Source organism: Hibiscus syriacus, unplaced genomic scaffold (genome assembly GCF_006381635.1).
Source record: "Hibiscus syriacus cultivar Baekdansim isolate YM2019G1 unplaced genomic scaffold, ASM638163v2 tig00110429_pilon, whole genome shotgun sequence".
Lineage (NCBI taxonomy): Eukaryota > Viridiplantae > Streptophyta > Magnoliopsida > Malvales > Malvaceae > Hibiscus > Hibiscus syriacus.
The window spans coordinates 2972805-2994247 of NW_024062733.1; the positions used below are offsets into that span (position 1 = coordinate 2972805).

The following is a 21443-nucleotide window of genomic DNA, read 5'->3' on the forward strand; positions in this document are numbered from 1 at the left end:
TTATCTATGTGTTTTTAATTTTTTCTTTTTATGTGTCAAATAAAAATAAAAAGTCAAATTTTAGTCATATTTTCAAAGTTTTCAAGTGTTAAAAGTCAATGGGACACCTCAGATTTGTATCCAGGTCGGGTACGGGTATTACATTTATTTGTATCAGAGCTAGGTTGAGTTAAGTTTTCGAAATAGATTGGCCGATCGATTGTAAATAATTTTCGTTTGTATATGCCAACCAAATAACAAGAGTCTCTGATCTGATAGTATATTGAGAATGTTGTTCTTGCTAGTATAGATAAGAGATTATATCTTAATAGACGTAAGAGTAAGAGGTCTTTCAAAGTGAAACGGGAGATATAGTTAATTAGAAGAAGTATTAATTAGGTCAAGTGACTTACATATGCCTCAGGGAGTATTTTTCGGAAGGCTAGATGCGATTTTGAAGCATTTCCAATCGTTTACTTCCCTAGTCATTAGAATGAATGTTATTAAAGAACTAAAAAGTTTAGAAGCACTCGAGTTTAAGGGAAAAGTTGACAAAGATCCTGTTTATGCAGATCTTTGGCTAAATGATGTGAAAATTAAACTAGATTAAGTAGTATCACTGCTAAGAGGTTATGCAAGTGTATGGTGGATTAAGGTGATAAAGAGAGTAAATATGTTCCATACTGGGAATTTGGAAGTAACTACTATAAAGTTATTGTTATAAGGTTGTTAAGACTTCTTAGTGGATGAGATGGATACTCAAACTTTCATAGTTAAGTTAAAACATATTTACACTGATTGAGAGTATCCAATTGTGTATCTGTAAAGGTTACCTGAATTATCTATAGATTAAAATATAGAAAGAAAAAAATTAGAGATATTCTTGGTATTATGTTTATTTTATGGCCGTATTGAATGACTCAGACTGAACTTCTAGAATTAGAAACATAATTAGTAAAATTGTTAAGATCAGAGATTTAATAGACTAAGTGTGTCATATGGAAAGCACTAGTGTTATTGTGAAAATAAGGATGAGTGTATGAAATTATGGATAGATTATCATCCATTAGGTAAGGTAACAAAGAAGAACGAGTATCCTCTTCCGAGGATTGATAATCTTTTTATTAGTTAACAGGGTTAGTGTCGTACGAAATTTTCTTTAAGTTGAAAAAGATTCTGCTATCGGGTAAAGAGTAAATTGAAACGAGACTACGTTTCACTCAATTGGAAAAACAAGGAGATCTATATAGAGTGATTGTTAAAGTTTTAAGGCCACAAAGGTAAGGATAAATAATATATAAGAAGCTATTAATGATTTATAATAATTTTAATTGCATATTAGATATTTCTATTGTTAAGCCCTAATAGATAGATTAAGATCAAGGAATTATATAAAGTAGAATTTTGATGAATGGTTTAAATTTTCAAAAAGAAGATAATGGTGAAATAGTAGAAAGTATAATATATGTTCGAGTTATGATTGAGTGGAATTTTGAAAAGTTATTGTGAATTCGAAATCTTTTGGAATTCTCAAATTATTCAAAATATTCATAGAGAAACTCTTAATGACGCATCTCTACTAAGCAAGTTATTAGTAAAAGAGGCAACATTTATTTGGATTGGTAAGAAACAAGGAAATGCAAAGTAGGTAATAATAAGACCAGTTGGAAAAGTAATTGCAATGTTATAGAGGATATTTGAAAATGATTCTACTGTGGTAAAGAAGACAAATAAAACAAGTGAGATTTGTTCGAAGTAAGAGAAATTTATTTCGAAATATGAATAAGAAGTTAAGAATTGCTAGTTGATAAGAAGTCAGTTTTAATTGCAAACTGGATTAGAAAATTCGTCAGAAGTTGTACAAGTTGTAGTGGAAGAAGTATTTTAAATGGTTAGATACGTGTATGAATTTAGTTTGATGAATCAAGTGGAGAAATTTTGAGTATAAGTAATAATAAAGAATAAGATTCTTTACAAAGGAGTATAGATTACTAAAGCTAGGAAGGTACAATAATTTGGCAATTAGAAAAGATTATAAGTAGTATGATGATGCTTTTCATACCATTATGAGAAGGATATTTGAGTACGAAGAAAAAGAGATGATCTAAGTTACAAGGAATTTTCGAATTAAGAAGGAAAAATTTTATTAGTTATGAGTAAAGGTAAAATAAAGAAAAAGGATATATGACCTTCTAAGGAGTATAAGAAGTTATAGAAATTGATATGTTATGTCGATTGTTTGTTTGAAAAAGAAGATAGCACAATGAATGCAGAGGTAAGGTTCAAGTTTATGTTGTTAGAGTAAAGGAATAATATATAAGTACATGTTAAGGACATAATAGAAAAATCAGGGGAAATTGAAGAATATATGATATGTTAATGTAATAAGACATAAGAAATTAAAGTGAATAGTTTAGAGAACCAAGTATGACAAGGATTTTAAAGAGGTGTAGCTTACAATCTTGAAATGTTAAAAATAAGGTATTAAATAAATTTGGAATGAAAGTAAACAATTTTCAGTTCTCAGTAGAAATGAGAAAGAGTTACGATGGATTTCGATCTGGGTTACCTTTGATACCGAACAAAAATGACTCAATTTGGGTAATTGTGGGTCATTTAACAAAGACCACATATTTATTCATGTTCGAACTGCTTTTTCAATGGATAAGTATGCGGAACTACACATCAAGGAGATTGTTAGACTACATGGAGTGCCAGTTTTAATTGTATTTGATGGGATCTAAGGTTTACTTTAAGGTTTTCAAATTATTTGAGCAAGGCTTTCGGAACTCGATCTAATTTTGGCATTATTTTTCATATGTAGATAAATGGTTGGTCTGATAAGGTTATTAAGATTTTAAGAGTTATGTTAAGGTGTGTGTGTTTGAGTTTAAACGATCGGGAGAAAAATAATATGCTAGATTTAACAAGCATAATTGTGGATTTTCTAAGGTTGTATTCCGTGGCCAAGTAGAATTAGTTAAGAGGATAAGGATATGTATATTAAAGAAGCACGAGCTATAGTCAAATGAAATTCCAAGAATGATAAGAATATTGACCTAAGCTCCAAGGCCAATATAATTAGAATCTGAAAAAGACTATGTGAATCATAGTAATGTGTATTATAATTATAAGATGTGTGTTTTCACAAGAAGAAAATTTTTAGTTGTGCTGTTAAGTAATTAGATAATTATGGAAAAAATAAAAAAAATAAAATGACTCATGATCTCGAGTTGGCAATGATTGAGGTTACTTTGATGATTGAACATCACTATTTATATGGGAATGACGTATATCTATACGAATTTAAAAAGTCAAGAGTATGTGTTGATTCGAAGGAGTAAAAAGAAAGTAAATGGATTGATCCCTTGAAGATTGATGAAGTGTTTACTAACTGCAACATGAAAGGTTAATGCGGTTGCTATTGTGACAAAGCTGAAAGACATTTTTATGTTGGAAAGTCTGGAATTCATGATTTTCTTTATAGAAAGATTGTGTTTTGTTTGTATAATTAAATTTTAAGCTTCTATTTCAGGATCAAATAAAAGATCTTAAGAGAAAAAAAATGAAAATTTTCATAATTGTCAATTATGGAATAAGTAGGAAAATGAGAAACTAAAGACTTATTGTCTGATGAAGGATTATAGTACCATGTAAAGAGCTTACAAGTAGGTATGGAAAGAGTTATAATTGAGTTTGTTTTTAATTAATTGGCATGTTAGCAAGTTTAAGAAAGGTATCAAGATAGCTTCAAATAAAGTTCTATATGGAAGAAAGCGTCGAACACCATTATATTGGCTTGAATGGAAAGATCAAGATTTGGCGGGGCCAGATTTAATCTAATAAGTCAAAAGGGAAAGTAAAGACTATTCAAGAGTCATAATGTTTTTCATATTTTGATACTCAAAATGCATATTAATCGTATTCGTCTTACGTCATAGCACTTGTAGAGATAGAAGTCAATCTGACTTGATCTATAAGGAAGATACCTGTACATATTTTAGCGCATGAAGTCAAAGAATTAAGGAAATAGACAAATCAGTTAGTTAAAGTTTTTGAAGAGATCATAATGTAGAAAAAGAGATGTGGTAATGTGAAGAGGGCATGTGAAGATAAGTTCCTAATACTTTTGTACAATGAAAATTTGAGGACGAATTTTCTTAAGCAGGGGAGAATTGTAATACCCCAAACACCGGGTCAGTAACTAAAGTGTAAGGATTTAAAAGTTAGTGGTTATATTTGATAAATTGAAAAGTTCAAGTACTAATTTTAGAAAATGTTGTCTAAGATTTTTTATCAAAGATTGAAGGATTGAAGGGTAAAATGGTTTTTTGACAAGAAATGAATTAAAAAATGATTTTAAGGGTTATATAACATCTGGGATATTAAAGAAAAGAAAAAGAAAAATCTAGAGACTCATTTTCTCTTCTCCTCTTCCCCGTGAACCTCCATGCTAAGGTGAGTTACTTTTCAAGTTGGTTTTTCTTTCGCTTTTTAGTTGGTTTTTAATCCTTGAGTGGTATAGAAGCTTAAGGAAGCTTAAAGATGATTAGAAGCTAAAGGACTAAGGAATTATTGGTGAATTAGTAAAATGGGTTTTTAAAGGAATTGATGAAATTTGAGTAGTTAGAGGTTTTTAAAGGTATATTTGACTTGTCAAGGATCTGATTAAGGCATTTGATGTATTAGAAATGATTAATAACATGTTTGAATGACATGTATGATTTTTAGTTTTATGTATTCCAGGGATAATTTTTGGATGATTAAAGGATATTAATTGAGATAAGTTGTGTGGGATAAGTGTTATTGAGTTTAAGGGCCTGAATAGAGTTAATGATAAGATATTTAAGTGAAGTTTGGGTAAAATTCGAAATGAAATAAGTGAAATTTGGGTAAGGGTATCGGTACTGGAAGAACAATACCGATACTATAAGGGTAAATTGAAAGAAATGGTATGAATCTGAAGAAAATTATCGATACTTATTGAAATAGTATCGATACTGATGTGGAGGTATCGATACCAAGGACAAGTTATCGATACTGTAATTAAAGATGAAATTTCAGAATGTTAAAATGGTATCGATACTGAAGTAGGTATCGGTACCATAGAAGGGAAGTATCGGTCCTGAGTGGAGAGTACCGATACTATTCAGTCGAAAATGTTAAATTAGGTGTTTTATTTCTTTTATGTAAATGCTAATTGGTTAGATGTTAATTCATATTTGATAATTATCTAGGATATGTTAATGTGTAGATTCGATTGAAAACAAATGTCGAACAAATTGACATATAAGGATAGGGTGAAAGTAAAAAGGAATTGCTTAGGGCTTAAGTGAGGCAAAGGTGAGTGCTACATATTTGGTTTATATATGATTGGGGAACAACTTGCGATGAGCCAACCTCAAATGTTTTTAAATAAAAAATTTGTATTATGTTATGAAACATGTTTTTATATTGATTTATTAAATGTTATTTTTACTATGATCTTGTGTATGAATTACCCAAACTATTTTATATGATAATTGAAATAATATTATTTGGAACACTATGAGTAGCGTATATATTCTATGGGAATACTTGATAAGTCGAGAAATGATATATGAAATGCCACGAGTAAATTATTATATAAAAATATGATATATATGAATATGTTCTATGTGAAACCATTTTATATGAAAATGTTCTATGTGAATAAAAGATACATGAAAAATAAATGTGAAATAATTATATCAAATAAGCCCAAAGTATATGAATGAGAATTAGAGGTATAGTTAGCATGCCAAGAGTCGAGGGTTCTACGCGGTCCTTCGGGACAAATTATATGTAGTCCTTCGGGACAAATCTATGTGGAACTTCGGTGCATATTCTACGTGGAACTTCAGTTCAAATTATATGAACAGTGGTGACTGTATTTAGTGCACAACCTCAATGTACTCAGATACCTTGAGTTCTTAGTAATATGTGTTGGGCGAATAAAATAAATTGATATAAAAATGAATAAAGTGTAACATCATAAGATATTTTCATGAAGTATATTGATTTCTATAGGAAATATTTTCTCTGAAATGTATATGGTTTTTCCGACTTAAATGTTTTCTGGTAAATGTTTACGTAAATGGTTTTAGTATTTTATTATACTCGTTATGCCTCACTAAGTGAAAGACTTGGCGTGTGATTGTTTTCACACATAGGTTCAGAGACGTTAGCAAAGTACGCAAGGTATAGGACATAATATTTCTAAAGGATATCATATCAGAGTGAATTGAATAGTATGTGATTTGATTATGTGCAAATTGTTGTCATGTACTAAAAATGTGTAAATCATAGATGCTCTGATATGTATTTTATCTATGTGTTTCTAAGATTTTTTTTTCTGTGTCAAAAAAAGTAAAAATTCAAATTTTAATCATAATTTCAAAGTTTTCAAGTGTTAAAAAGTCAATGTGACACCTCATATTCATATTTGGGTCGGGTACGGGTCGGGGTGTTACATAGCAAATGAAATGTTGTGACAAAATGAAATGTATGCGGGTGGAATTTCAATGGTAGAGTGGATAGGTGGACTATGGAAATCTTATGGCAAATTGAGATGTTTAGAGTGTAACCAATTAAAAATGCTATGGTAAAATAGATTGAGGATTTGGGATAAGTAAGATAACTTGATAATCCTCACATAAACAAGTAACAATGAGAATTATTGGTGGGGTCACTAAGGAATCCTAAGCCTTGTTTATTAGAATGATTAAAGCTTCTATGGCCTATTTTCTCGACAAACTTTACTAAAAGTGATCATATCCTATCTCTTGTCATGGGATCTGACAAGTAAAATACTACAGCAATACCTCTTAACGTAAACAGTAACATTAACCCTATCGAATAAGCGTTACTCCTTTTAGTCATTAAAACCCTATCATTATCTCTAAGGTGGATTAGGTCTTAGTTAGCAGCTAAAACCCATTGCTCACATTGATCCTCCTTTAGTTTCTCTCGAACACTAAAGATCTTTTACCTTGTTTCTCTCGAACACTAAGTGTTTTACCTATGAAATGGCTACTCTCATAACTCTTAGAATCCTAAGTAATCAAACACAATGATCAAATCAAATAATAAACATAAAAACTTAAACCATTCATTAAAACAAACACTTAATCATCCATAAATAACCCACCCCAAATAAGGTTAGCTCATGGTGGGGTACAAATCATCGATGGAAATAATTTGTTTCTTACAACCCATAAAATAGAAATAAAAATGAAAGCATAAGGATAAAGGAAACTCCCAACACGCTCGGCACCGTGAGCTCTATTGGTACACTGTGAACCACCTTAGCAACGCTAACTCCTCTTGAATACTTAGTTCCCCACTCCCTTGAGCTTGGATATAGAGGTTACCACCAAGAAGATTAAGGGGGAAGAAAAATGGAAGCTTGTAACTGCTCTTTCACTCTTGCCTACCTCACTTTTTACCCCTAAAGAATACTCTACTATTTTTGTGGCCACCTTTTCTATTTACTAGGGGAATGTCTTAGGTTTTAGTGCAAAAATTTTCATAGTACCTTAGGGTACATTTCCCTCACATGAAAATGAGTATAAAGGTGGAAGTGGTCCCCTTCTTGGCAGAAATCACGCGAATGTTGGACAGCTAACACTTTGATGAAAACATCTTCCATTTTTTTGTCTTTTTCTACGCCCATAAATGTCATCCTAACCGCCATAACATTTTTCTAATGCTTAGTCATCCCAAATTACCATGGAAATTTCTCCTTTCTCACCATCTTAGAATGTTACGGTAAATTTCCTCGCTCACCCTTGGCTTTATTATCCTGTACATCATCAACAATGCACAATCTTCCCCGTAAAACAACACCATTTTCAAAATAAAATGTCACAACAAATATAATCCACCAAATGCAATAATATGCTTTTAAATGCATCTATATGAACCTACATGTGCCTTATGATCGACAATAATTTAAGTGAAAAGGCTCTAAATATAGCCTTTTTAAGGAGTTATCGCACCTCCAAACTTAAGCTATTGCTTTTCCTCAAGGAATGGATAATAGTTAGCAAAGGAAAAATGTCATGGAAAAGTTCAGATTCAAGAAAGTCATATGAATTAATGTTTCAGACCTCAGATTGGTTGATAAATCAAGTATTGTTCCCTAGGGTAATACCCTTTTCTTAGAAGTGTGCGTGATCGTATCTAATTTATGCTTAATAAAGCTAGAAAATTTCTAATCAAACAATCTTGTTTTGCTATAGCATTTATTATTCAATTAAGCACAAGATTCACTCCTATTTCCTTAACACTTAATTTTTTTAACCTGGCTACGAGGGTAGTTAACCTATCAACTATAATCCCACACTCTAGATAAAATGGAGAAATCATCACATCCCCAAGCTAGTCAGGTAGAGTCATAACGCGACTATTTTCATTCACTCGTATATATAGCTTCCATTTATTAAAACAAATTATCTAGATAATGCCATAGCAAAGAAGAGGAGTGTCCATCTACAGTTATGCCGAATCATTTATTAGTAACTCAACATAATTCACAAACATTTGGGATTTAAATTTAGCCTTTTAAACTTCATATATCAATTAAGTTCATTAAAAAAATTTATGCTAAAGCATGTAAGAGTTTTTTCATAAAAAAATTCTAAGTTCCTTAAGCAGAGAAAACATACAATTATGTATCAATAAATCACAAAGAATCAAGTCCTAGAGTTGATTCTATCATGTTCAACAGTTATGTACATTCAATTCTAGCCATAAAGGATTCACTGTCATCAGGCATCATCAACTTATTTCAACAAACTATCCTAACTCTTACTAATGCCATGGCAAATTAATTCTGCTAACACTATTAATACAAATGTCCTAATATGAACACTACCTCCACCAAACTTGAAGGATGCATAGTCCTAAATGCATGAGAACTAAATTACATAAAACTACATGAGATGAAAATGCTAATACAACTGGAGGTACCTCATTATGGTGATGGTGGGGTTTTGCTCATCGTATGTCTGGTGCGTTTTCTCTTTGGAGTCAGGCTGGCTTGGTTATGTTCTTGGGCGGTGCGTGGTGGCGTATCATCCTTAGATTCCTAAGGTGGAGAAGTCCAAACATGATTGGTTGTCCTCTTCAAGTGATTCTTGGTTGAAAGTGTTATAATTTGTTGTGGCATTTGTGCAGGAGGATGGACATCATTAGCAATGCATCGTTTGTGCCAGTAGTAATTGAGTCACCTTTCTAAGTGAGTGCAACATCCATACAAGATTTGTCATTGGCAAACATGTTTGGAAATATGTTTTACTAAAAATCTAATATTAAAATTTAACAATAAAGAAATAAATAAAAAAAAAACAAACACAAACACATAAACAATAAAAAATTATTATAACGTAAATTAAAGAGGGTTGAAGGGATGCAAACTATAAAAATCCTAATTTGATATAGTAGTGTTTTTGCGTTTGATTGGAGCACTAATATAGACCAATATGCCCCATACATATAATAGTTTCACCTATGATATATTTTCTTGTGAATTTCATGTCTTCCACATATGTTCATCGTCCCTTGGCATCTATTACAAAATTACAAGATTTTTGGAAATTTTGGGTATCCTTTAAGAATGTAGGCCAATGGAACTCAGATTGTAGGACCTTTACAGTAGTCCTCTTTCCTCCAAGATTCTCTCCACATGAATTTGAATGATAGTTTTCATCACAATGATAGTAGTAAACTCCATGCATGAACTTGTTCTTTCCCTAACTATTCAAATTAGGAGACAAAATTCCATTAACAAGAAATTTAACAATGTCAGCACACCACGAAATTGCCGCAACAAATAATAATTTCTTATTACGAAATACCTCCATAATTTCTAATTCATTCCTTAGTTCCTTTATAATTTCAAGCCTAGAAAGATGGGAAACTACTTGGTTTTTAATCATAGGAAAATTCTCATGGCATCCAAAATGAACATGTTTAAGGGGTAAAGGTAAGGGCTTTAGTTCTAAAGTGGGTGGATACTAAAGTGAGGGTTTGAGAAGAGTATATTTAGTGAAATTCAAGGGTTCAAATTATGTACCTGGTCTAGCTACAAGTGATATATATTGTTGCATGTCCCTTGAATATTCTTTGTGCTACTCATCATCTTCATCATCAAGCTTCAAGCAATCATCAGTGCGTAAAACATTGTTGCAGCAAAATTCTACATCTTTATCTTTCATCATAGATTCTACATCTTGAAGTGATTGATACTCCCTAGAATCATCAGCATATTTGAGAGTGTTGAAGACATTGATAGTTACCCTTTGATCATGCACTCCTGTTGGTGGTGGTTTATCTTTTGTTGTAGTAATATTCTTCATTTCATCATGAGATTCACTCGTCGAACCCTTATCATTTCCTTTCTTTGAAGGTAAGTCTTCTTGCATCTTCGAATCTTCATGCACAATCTCATGATTGGGTTCTTTGGGTGTCTCCTCCCCAAACTTATCTTCTTGGTTGATCTGGATACTACTCCTTAAAGTAAGTGTACTATGATGCTCATTACCATGCACCTTAGTGATTTCAGTATCAACTAGGTAGACTACCTTGTGGTCGTTCATGTAATGCTATAGCAATTTGATCCACTTGGGTTTCTAAGGCTCTTAAAGATGAACTATTGCTATACAACAATGTTGATTGGTTTTGTAACAATATGCCTTGGGTTTTAATAGATGACGAGTGTTTATACATCAAAGCACTCATGGTAGCCATAAAATCATGAAGAGTAGCTTCAAGAGAGTTAGTATTTGATGAAGAAGCTGAATTTTTGTTCACATTTTACTACGAAATTTGTTGTTTTGAAAGCCTGAAGGTTCAGTAAGATTTTGCTACGGCCTATTCGAACTGTTAGCATTATTGTAGGCCTCTTGATTACCCATAAAAAGTTAGGATGCTAACGACATCCTGGGTTGTAAGTGTTTGAGTCGGGGTTATTACCTCGATTAAAATTACCACATAATTGATAGACTCTTCATAGTGAGGGCATTCACTCTCATGATGATTGCCACATCATAAGAAACATGTTGAGCTAGCTATTTTTACTTATTTCAGATCGCTGGAACATTGCAAGTTCGTCAACATATTTGTTATAACAAAACATTGGGCGGAAACTGAATCCTTAGCATCCAATTCAAAAATCCCAGGAGCTTTTCTCCACGTTCATAGCCTAGAAGAAGAGAATTGATAGTCGTTATATGCTATCTTTTCAAGGATGACAAATGCTTATTCAAGTGACTTGTCTAGAAGAGTATCAATTTCCACAACATCTAGCATTATCTTCGTTGGAGCATTCACATTATGGTAGACCATAATAACTTTCATCCAATCATGGATTTCATGGTTCGTGCAATGATGTATGAGTTCCTTGTATCTATCCCAACACTCATACATTGACTTGTCACCAGCTTGACGAAAGAAAACAATGTCACTCCTAAGTTGGGCGTTCATGTTGGGTGGATTATGCTATAATATTTTTTGCACAAGTCTGACCATGATTTTATCGAGTCTCCATTAAGAAACGCCCTTGCTTGATCTCTCAATGAGTATAGAAACAACTTTAATTTCAGCACATCCTCATACACACCTTATTGTCGAAAGGAATTGTACACCTATAGAAATGCTCAAACATGTTGCAATGCATCCTCACGAGGCGCACCAATAAACTATCCAATCAAGTCCAACATGTCGAACATTACTGGTTTGAGCTTGAAGTGCACTTCCTGAATCTCTAGAGCTACAATACCAGGTTTGAGGATGACCAAGGTGGGTGCTAAATGATCTCTAATAGTTAATGGTTGAGCTATAACCCCATCACTACGAATTACTGCAACATTTAGAACTGCAGGATCCTCCACTTGATTTTGAACTATATGAACCTCAGGTTTAAAATGAAATTATGGTTCGTTGGGTCTTTTACGGGTCATGCGACAACATAACATTTGAAAAAGGTAAACACAAAAACATGTAAATATGTGAAAAAAGAAGTAATAAAATGATGCAATAACTAAACTCAACATCATCAATTATCAATCACCGATAACGGTGCCAAAAACTTGTTTGCGTAATATGAGTGCTATAAATTACTCAAAAATATGAGTAAGTATACACAATTGAACAAGTAATGTAGTAGTGAGTGAGTGAGTATCCACATGGATTGAAGGGATCTTGAGTAAAGTTTACACACTATTCTGAAATAACTAAGTATAGTTAATGTGGTATGAACAAGTAAGATGGAAATGTTGAATAAAATGAATTGTACATAGATAAAATTGCAATGGATATATAGAAAGGTAACAAATGGAAATGTTGTGACAAATTGAATTGTATGCGGGTGGAATTTCAATGGTAGAGTGGATGGGAGGCGGATGAAAATGTTATGGAAAATCAAGATGTTTAGAGTGTAACCAATTAAAAATGCTAATGCCAAATAGATTGAGGATTTGGGATAAGTAAGATAACTTAACAATCCACACACAAACAAGCTACAATGAGAATGATTGGTGGGGTCACTAAGGAATCCTAAGCCTTGTTTATTAGAATGATTCAAGCTTTTATGGCCTATTTTCTCAAAAAACTTTACTAAAAGTGTTCCTATCCTATCTCTAGTCATGGGACCTGACAGATAAAAATGCCATGGCAATACCTCTCTATGTGAACAATAACATTAACCTTATCGAATAAGTTTTACACCTTTTAGTCGTTAAAACCATATCCTTATCTCTAAGATGGATTAGGTCTTAGTTAGCAACTAAAACCCATTGATCACATTAATCCTCCCTTAGTTTCTCTCGAACACTAAGGGTGCGTTTGGTTCATGGAATGTAGCATTACATCCGGGAATGAGATTACTGGAATGTAACATTACTTGATACATTAATGGGAATGTTACATTACTATGTTTGGTATGTTTGGCAGGAATGTATGATTACAGTGTTTGGTTGAAGAAATATGAGATTACTGGAACATATATTTTACCAAATTATCCTTGTTCTATATGTGTTAACAAGTGTAATTCTAAATATTTAAATGAAAAAATTTATATAAAAAATCATCAAAAATATATTACTTTACTATTTTAAATTTATATACTTTTTAATAAAATTTATATATAATTTTTTTTATAAAATTTAAAAGATAAATTGGTAGAATAAAAGAGTAAATATATCATTTATTATTTTAATAATAAATAATATTATTTTTCACATTATTTATCTAAAAATCTATATTAAAATTTTACATCAACATTTAACTAAATAAGCATATGAAATATTTAATAGATGAGTCATTTTACTCCTGCCAAAATGTAGGATGATGCTCACTTATTTTATTGAATTCTCTGTAAATGATAGTGTGTGTATATGTTATATTTAAATTCTACAATTCTACCTTGCAATTATTTGCATAGTCAAGTAAACTTTATTTATTATATTTGTATTAGAAAAATAAACTTGTTGGTTCTTATAATTTTTTTATGCTTTATTAAATGTTAGCACATTTTTCGTTTTTATAATTTAAACATTTTTCTCTGTAAATGAGAACAAAACATCATACAAAACAGATTCATTTTATTTCAACAGCAACCTATTGACTTTGCAAAACCCTTTTTATTTTAACACAGCAAATTCATTTTATTTTGCACACAATAATAAACAGAATACAAAACATGTGGTATTCTTGATACCCATTACGATGCAACATTTATGAAAAACACTTGGAAGCAATAAATTATTTTAGCAATTTCAGATAGATTGATAGATAACACTAGCAAGCAGCATGCAACAGTAGAATGAAAAGAAAAAGTGCAAACTGAAATATAAGAGATAAGCTTACATTATTTCTTTAGCTTACAGAACAAAAAGAAGTATAACATTAACCATCAAAAGCAACAACAATGTTCAGACTTACAAAAGATAATGGCCATGACATTATAAAATTAATCATATATGTTGGCTATATTATATACACAACTTCCATTGGACCTTCAAGTATTTTTACAAGATGACTTGCCATGTCCCATAAATACATCTTATGCTCTCCTTTGTCAGCAAAACCAGTTAATACCCACGCACCGTCACCACTGAAACAATATGCTTTCCAATGGATCTTCGTGATTAAATCTTGAAAATCCCAAAAAAGAATCAAGAATTTAGATCTAACAACCTTTAGCTTCTCAAGTGTGTTAAAATCCAGTAAAAAGAAAATGACAGTGTGCTAAATTTTTTCTGAAGAAACAATACCTGGTGGAGCAATGCTAGAGCATGAAACTGCACAAGGGCTGCTCTTGATTGAACAACTTCTTAAACCTCATTACTCCATCTTTTAACAATCTCAGGGTTTGTCTGCCCAAATGTTTTTGACATGTTAATAAATGACAAATGTTTTGATATTAATTTAAAAACTACGCGAGCATATTTGTGTGTGTAAAGCAACCCTAAGAAAACTATTACTTGCAGTAAGTGGATACTGATGACTAAGGCTGCACTTGCAACAACTGGGTTTTTGTCAGCAATTGCTTGTTTCAAGTATCGTTCGATCTGGGTTAGAAGAGTTCCATCTGTTATCCGACAAAGTACACAGATAACATTTGCTCGACACATATCAGTCTTGCTAGTCATGTCCTTCATGAGAGAGCTTGTAACAATAATAACCTATTATCATCAAGAGGAAAGATTAATTAGTATCAAAATAAGCTAACATGCATGCACAAACACACAAAAAGTTATTCAATGAGCATGGAAAATTCAAGACATATAACATCATCTGCTGATGGAGATAGCTCCTTTATCATCACATGAACCATTCTCCTCAAACCTATATCCTTTGATTGGAACAACTTTGTCATAGAAAAGAAACCTCTGTCGCTTCAACCTATTTGTATAAAAAAAGAAAATCGTCATTCACATTATGGTAGAGCACATTTCCTTCATTATACATAACCATAAAAGAAATACATACAATATAGGTTAATTGTAATTCAACAAATAAAAAAAAGATTTGATCCTTTCGTGTACAATTAAAAAAGAAAGACCAACCTTAGTGAATGTTTCTCCTTGGTTCAGTAGATAAAGAAGCTTTGTGATAACCTGAGAGCATCTTCGAGGATCAAGCTGAGGATCATTGAAAACTCTAGTTTCTTGAAGAACATCGTCCTTCTCAATCCCAAAAAATAGAGAGTAATCCACAGTTTAACAAACGAAATTGCAATAAGAAAAAACATTCTCTAAACACCTAAAAGCTGGAAGAACTCAACAACATTACAAATAGAACTCGAACATAATGCATTCATAAAGCCTCGAGATCCATTACTGGCATAAAACATAAAAACCACAAACATATACACGATATGAGAATTACAGGCATGATTTTCTTAAACTCATAATCGCAAGTTCGCACAAAAAGGGTCAAAAGAGTGATACTTAAAAATACCAAAAACAACAATTCATCATCATTTCCCCAGTCAACTAAATAGCACACATTTCAGCTATAAATAAACTTATCAACTTAAACAGAAATTAGGAAAACGAGTCAAATGAAAACTTGGAAAGAATATAGAACATAAGCAAATATTGTTTGAGCAAAATTATATATAAGGGAAAGATATCGCATTTTCCCTGTTTTTTTTCTTCAAAAATAGTGCTATGTTTATTAACAATTACTGATGGATTTTCTTTCCCTCCTGTAAATTGTAGTTAACAATAGAAACCAAGTAAGCTTTAACACCAAAAGAATATAAATTGCAACTCCAATTAGCTGAATTCGCTAGGAAACACTCACCCATTTGAGAATAAGGGGGAAAATATCACTTCAATAAAAAAATTCTCAACATACATAGTAGTTAATTTCTTTTAAAAGAATAACAGAGGGATAGAGAGATATATATACCAATGAGAAGGGTTCCACGTCAATTAAAGGCAATTAATTTCATAACCCCATGCTCCAAATACTCTTCACCTATGGGAAATCTCCTTGCAATGGATCTTCTCCAAATCAAACCCAGTTTTAGAAAGCCGAAAATAACAAGAAAAAAAAGTAATTTTTGAAATGAGAGAAGAAGCCTTATCAGGAGAATCACGGGGAAAACCACGAATTTTTTTTCCTTCACAGAGGCAAGGTCACGGGGAGAAGACGATTAGAAAGGGTATTTTAGCTCTTAAGTATGGGAATGAAAAAATAACTAATTCAATTGTGGGAATAACATTCCCACTAATAAACACACAAAAACTTACTGTTGGCATTGAGATATTACCCTCACTTGGGAATCTTGTTCATCCAAACATGGGTATCTTAATCAGGAAAAAAATATTCCTCCCAAGAATGATGAAATCCTTGATCCAAACGCCCCTTAAAGATCTTTTACCTAGATTATCTTGAACACTAAGTGTTTTACCTATGAAATGGCTACTCTCATAGCTTTTATAATCCTAAGTAATTAAGCACAATGAGCAAAGTAAATACTAAACATAAAAACTTAAACCATTTATTAAAACAAACACTTAATCATCCATAAATAACCCACACCAAATAAGGTTAGTTCATGGTGGGGTACAAATCATCCATGGAAATAATTTGTTCCTTACAACCTATAAAATAGAAATAAAAATGAAAGCATAAGGATAAAGTAAATTCCCAACACACGCGTCGTTGTGAGCTCCCTTGGGCCACTGTGAACCACTTTAGCGATGCTAACTCCTCTTGGATGCTTAGCTCGCCACGGCATTGAGCTTGGATATGGATATTACCACCAAGAAGATGAAAGGGCGAAGAATAATGAAAGCTTGGAGCCGCCTTTTCACTCTTTCCCACCCCACTTTCCCCCCCAAAAGAATACTCTTCTATTTTTGTGCCCACTTTTTCTATTTATACTAGGGGAATGTCCAAGGTTTTAGTGCAAAAAATTCCTATAGTACCCTAGGGTTCATTCCACTCATGTGAAAATGGGTACAAAGGTAGTAGTGGTCCCCTCATTGGTGGTTAGCGGTCGAAATCAAGTGAGTACTGGACAACTGGCACTTTGATGAAATTATATTCAACTCTTTTTATCTTTTTCTATGGCCAGAAACACCATCCTAACCATCTGAGAATGCTGCGGAAAATCTCCTCACTCACCCTTGGCTTCAGTATCTTGCACATCATCAACAAGTAACACCATTTTCAAAATAAAATTCCACGGCAAATAGAATCTACCAAATGAAATAATATGCTCCTAAATTCATCTATATGAACATACATGTGCCTTAAAATCAACAATAACTTATTTGAAAAGGCTCTAAATATAGCCTTTTTTATGGAGTTATCAGTTGTTCATGAAGTAAAATGATATTACAGAAGAATGCACGGTCAAGATTTGGATAAATGACATTCAGAATGCGCATTGTCAATCCACCTCCAAGAGGTAAATAGCTCAAGAAAACTAAAATTGTAAACGGTGGAGAAAAAGAAGTTGACATCAAATTTCCTTTTTGGTCTAATGACTCTATCACAAAAAATTGGCGAAACCTACGACCATCATCGTTGGATTCAAAGCCATAAGACTCAAAAGCATCAAAAGAGGTGGATGATTGACAGACTCTAGGACGTTCATGGGATGTTTTGGGAGCCATTTGGGTGATAAAAATAGTGGCTAAGATAAGGGTTTTTATTGGGTAATTTAGCTGAACACTATGTAGGCAGTCCTAAAAATGAAGGTTCTAAGTTAATTTGTCAATTGGGTGAACCTCCTGTAATAAGAACATATATATAACTCTAATGATCTACCCAATTTTATTAACTTATAAATAATTTTTGCATAAATTAAAAATTTTGAAGACTTAACTAACAATTTTTTAACATCTTAAACATAAACTTGAAATTGAATGAGTAAAACAAGTTTAAGATAGTTAAAAACATTTTAGAAATTAAATTAAACATAAAACAATAATAAGAATCGTGCAAAACTCAATATTTGTGAAAAAAGATGTCTAGGGTTTCATTTGAGATTAACTTTAAAAAATAATTAATGAGGAAGCAAGGAAGATTAAGCGAGATGATCAGAGTGATGACGATGGCTGAAGGAAAAAAAATAGAGCTCCACAGTGTGGCAGATGGACGATTGGACGATGGGTTTTTGTGATATTTAAGGGATGAGTGATGCTACGATAAATGCTATAGCAATCATGTGTATCCTTCAAGTAATAAAGTAGAATCTATAAAAGCTTTAGATGTCGAACCCACAAAGAGTGTATGTCACAAAATAGTTGTTGCTGGAAAAAAGAAGAGATAAATATTGTGTATTTTAAGAAGGAGATTGAAAGACAACAAGGTAAATAAATCAGAATAATAAAAACAAGGGAATGCTATAGTGAGCAGTGGACCAATCAGATTGATGGACCAAAAAATATTGTTTTTATAGGTAGCTAAAATAATGGTAATGTTGTGTCAATACAATTATGAGTTGTGCACTGATTAACACTTTAATCCTTTCTCAAGAATTAAATACTCAACCAAATGGAATTAACTCTCATCAATACCGTAGATTAAACAGATAACAAACCATAACACTCAGCATCATACATCTCTATACGATATAGTTTACTCTCATAAACATCGATGCTAGAATGAAAGTACAATGCAATCTCAATAAACAACCAAGATAAATATACATGAAGGTGAAATTATCTCTCAAAACATCCATTAAAAATACTCAAATCATAATAATATTGTTTCAGGCAAACTCATAAAGTAGGCATTTCATTGAACACCTTATGTTCAAATCCAAATAACAACATAAAAATAAATAATTCAAACTTAGAAAAATGTCTCCCTTTTTGAAGGAAATAATACTAAGGAAGGCTTGAATCTAGATCGGTCGCCCTGCTGCACAAGTACTCCACGCTGCTGGTACACTGCCTGATGAATGGCTTAAGAGGCCATCGTGATGGTAGGAGAGAAAAATAAAATACGGCTAGGGTTTTTTATGCCTAAAGTGTGTAGAAGATTTTATATTTATAGGCCACCAAAGTTAAACTTTTCACTAATAGAAAAGTTTCTCTTTTTCTGAAAACTCTTTCTTTAAATTCAAATTATAGCCTTTATCCTGTGGCTTTATCAATTCCTAAAATTTCTCTAACAACCTTGTGACGCAGTAGTTTCTGCAGAATCATCTCTGCAATCTAGTCCAACATTGGCATACAACAATGACTACATCATTAACAATGTCACATCATCAGTATATTAATTTGCAACAAAAAATCAAAATCAGCCCAAGTGTCAATAATTCACTCCCAATATGAAAATGATGTAAAATATGCTCAAATAAATCTAAATATGATCCTAAAAATGCCAGAGTGCAAATTTAACCTAAGTATAAAGGATCTCAACTATAACTCTTTTGGAGAGTTATGACTGAGTTCGAACGACTAAGGGAATTTAAGAAATGGATTGGGAAAATATGTTTAAAAACTATTAGAAAATGGTGATCGCGAGACAAATTTCGAAACTTTTTTAGGAGTTTCGAAATTTTATGCATAGTTTTGAAACTTCAAAACACACTATTTTTAAAGTTTCAAAACTAGCATAGGAGTTTCAAAACATCTAGAGAAGAAAACACAATTTTACTAATTTTAAGTCCTAAAATCACCCAAAATAAAATTCTAATAGTATGGAAGCATTAAAAGACTTGAAGGCATATTAGAACAAAAATAAAAGAATATGGCTAAAATTTAGGCACTTTTTCTATATGTATGAACACATACGATCACATTTATGCATTCATAGTCAATTTAAAATAGTGTAAGACAAGTCCAAAATGACATGAAATGACATATATATCCCCCCTTCAATTTTTATATTGGAAAACCATATAAAATTATCCAAGCATATATAATAATCAATTTTAATGTAAAAATCATTTAAAAGAATAAAAAATTCAAAATTTTCGACTAAGGCTTAAGGAATGTTAGAAAGTCCTAACTCTCTCCTATGTGTCCAAGATCTAATTTTATCTAAAGGCTTGGTAAAAATATCAGCTATTTGATACAAAATATCAATATATTCTAGAACTACATCTTCGTTAAGGATGTGGTCTCTAATCAACTAATGCCTAATTTCAATATGTTTAGTTCTAGAGTGTTAGATGGGATTCTTAGTGAGATAAATTGCACTAGTATTGTCACACTTAATTGGAATGGTACCAACATCAATTCCATAGTCTAAAAGTTGTTTTATCCATAAAACTTGTGCAAAACAACTACCAACTAAAATGTATTCTGTCTCGATGGTTGATAATGCAACACTACTTTGTTTCTTAAAAACCCATGAAATTAGCATATTTCCTAGGAATTGAAATGTACCGGAGGTGCTTTTTCTATCAAATTTGCAACCTCAAAAATCCACACCGAGAAAGCATGCAAGCTAAAGTTTGAATCTTTAGGATACCAAAGTCATAAACTATGAGTGTCTCTAAGGTATCTAAAGATTCTTTTACTGTCATGTAAATTCATTAGGAAAAGATTGATATCTAGTACAAAAGTAAACACTAAACATTATATTTGGTCTACTTATGGTAAGATAAAATAAAGAACATATCATTTACCTATTTAATCCAATATCTACACATTTACCTTCCTCATCTTTGTCAAGCTTTGTTGAAGTGTTCATGAGAGTGGCTTGAGGTTTTACATTCTCCAAGCCAAACTTCTTGAGTATGTCCCTTATGTATTTAGCTTGATTTATGAAGATGTCATCTTTTATTTGCTTGATTTGGAGTCTCAAAAAGAAAGAGACCTCCCCCATCATGCTCATCTCAAATTCACCTTGCATCAAATTAGAGAATTCTTGGCAAAGAATATAATTAGTAGTACCAAAAATAATATCACCAACATAAATTTGTACTACTAATACATCATTCTATTTTCTCTTAATAAAAAGTGTTGTATCAACCTTTTATAAAAAACCTTTTTCAATTAAAGAGTTTGATAATCTTTCATACCAAACTCTAGGAGCTTATTCCAAATCATACAAAGCTTTTGGAAGTTTGAAAGCATGGTTTGGAAATTTTGAATCTTTAAAATCATGAGGTTATTCAACATAACCTTGTTCATTAAAAACATGGTTCTTTATATAGAAACAAACTAGATAAGAGTGCTAATATAGTGAGAAATCAATTTGAGAGAAGTGTGTACATTCTAGCTACATGAGCATATGTCTCATCAAAAACAGTTCTCTCTTCTTCAGTGTAACCTTGGGTAACTAGTCTAGGTTTATTTCTCGCTATATTACCACTCTCATCTAGTTTGTTTCCATAAACCCATTTAGTATTTGTCACAATTTTATTACTAGGCCTTTCAACTAATGTCCACACTTCTCTCAAATTGATTTAACTCTTTTTGCATAGCCATAATCCAATGTTCATCATTTAATTCTTATTTGAT

General features: G+C 31.9%; 1 long non-coding RNA gene across 1 annotated transcript; it reads right to left on the reverse strand.

Annotated features, from left to right (window-relative positions):
* Positions 1-14612: 14612 nt before the first annotated feature.
* Positions 14613-15210, reverse strand: LOC120125080. The gene is made up of 3 exons (XR_005516327.1): positions 15069-15210; positions 14792-14904; positions 14613-14684 (listed from the first exon to the last, which is right to left on the reverse strand). It is a non-coding gene; the product is annotated as an uncharacterized LOC120125080 (long non-coding RNA).
* Positions 15211-21443: the final 6233 nt, after the last annotated feature.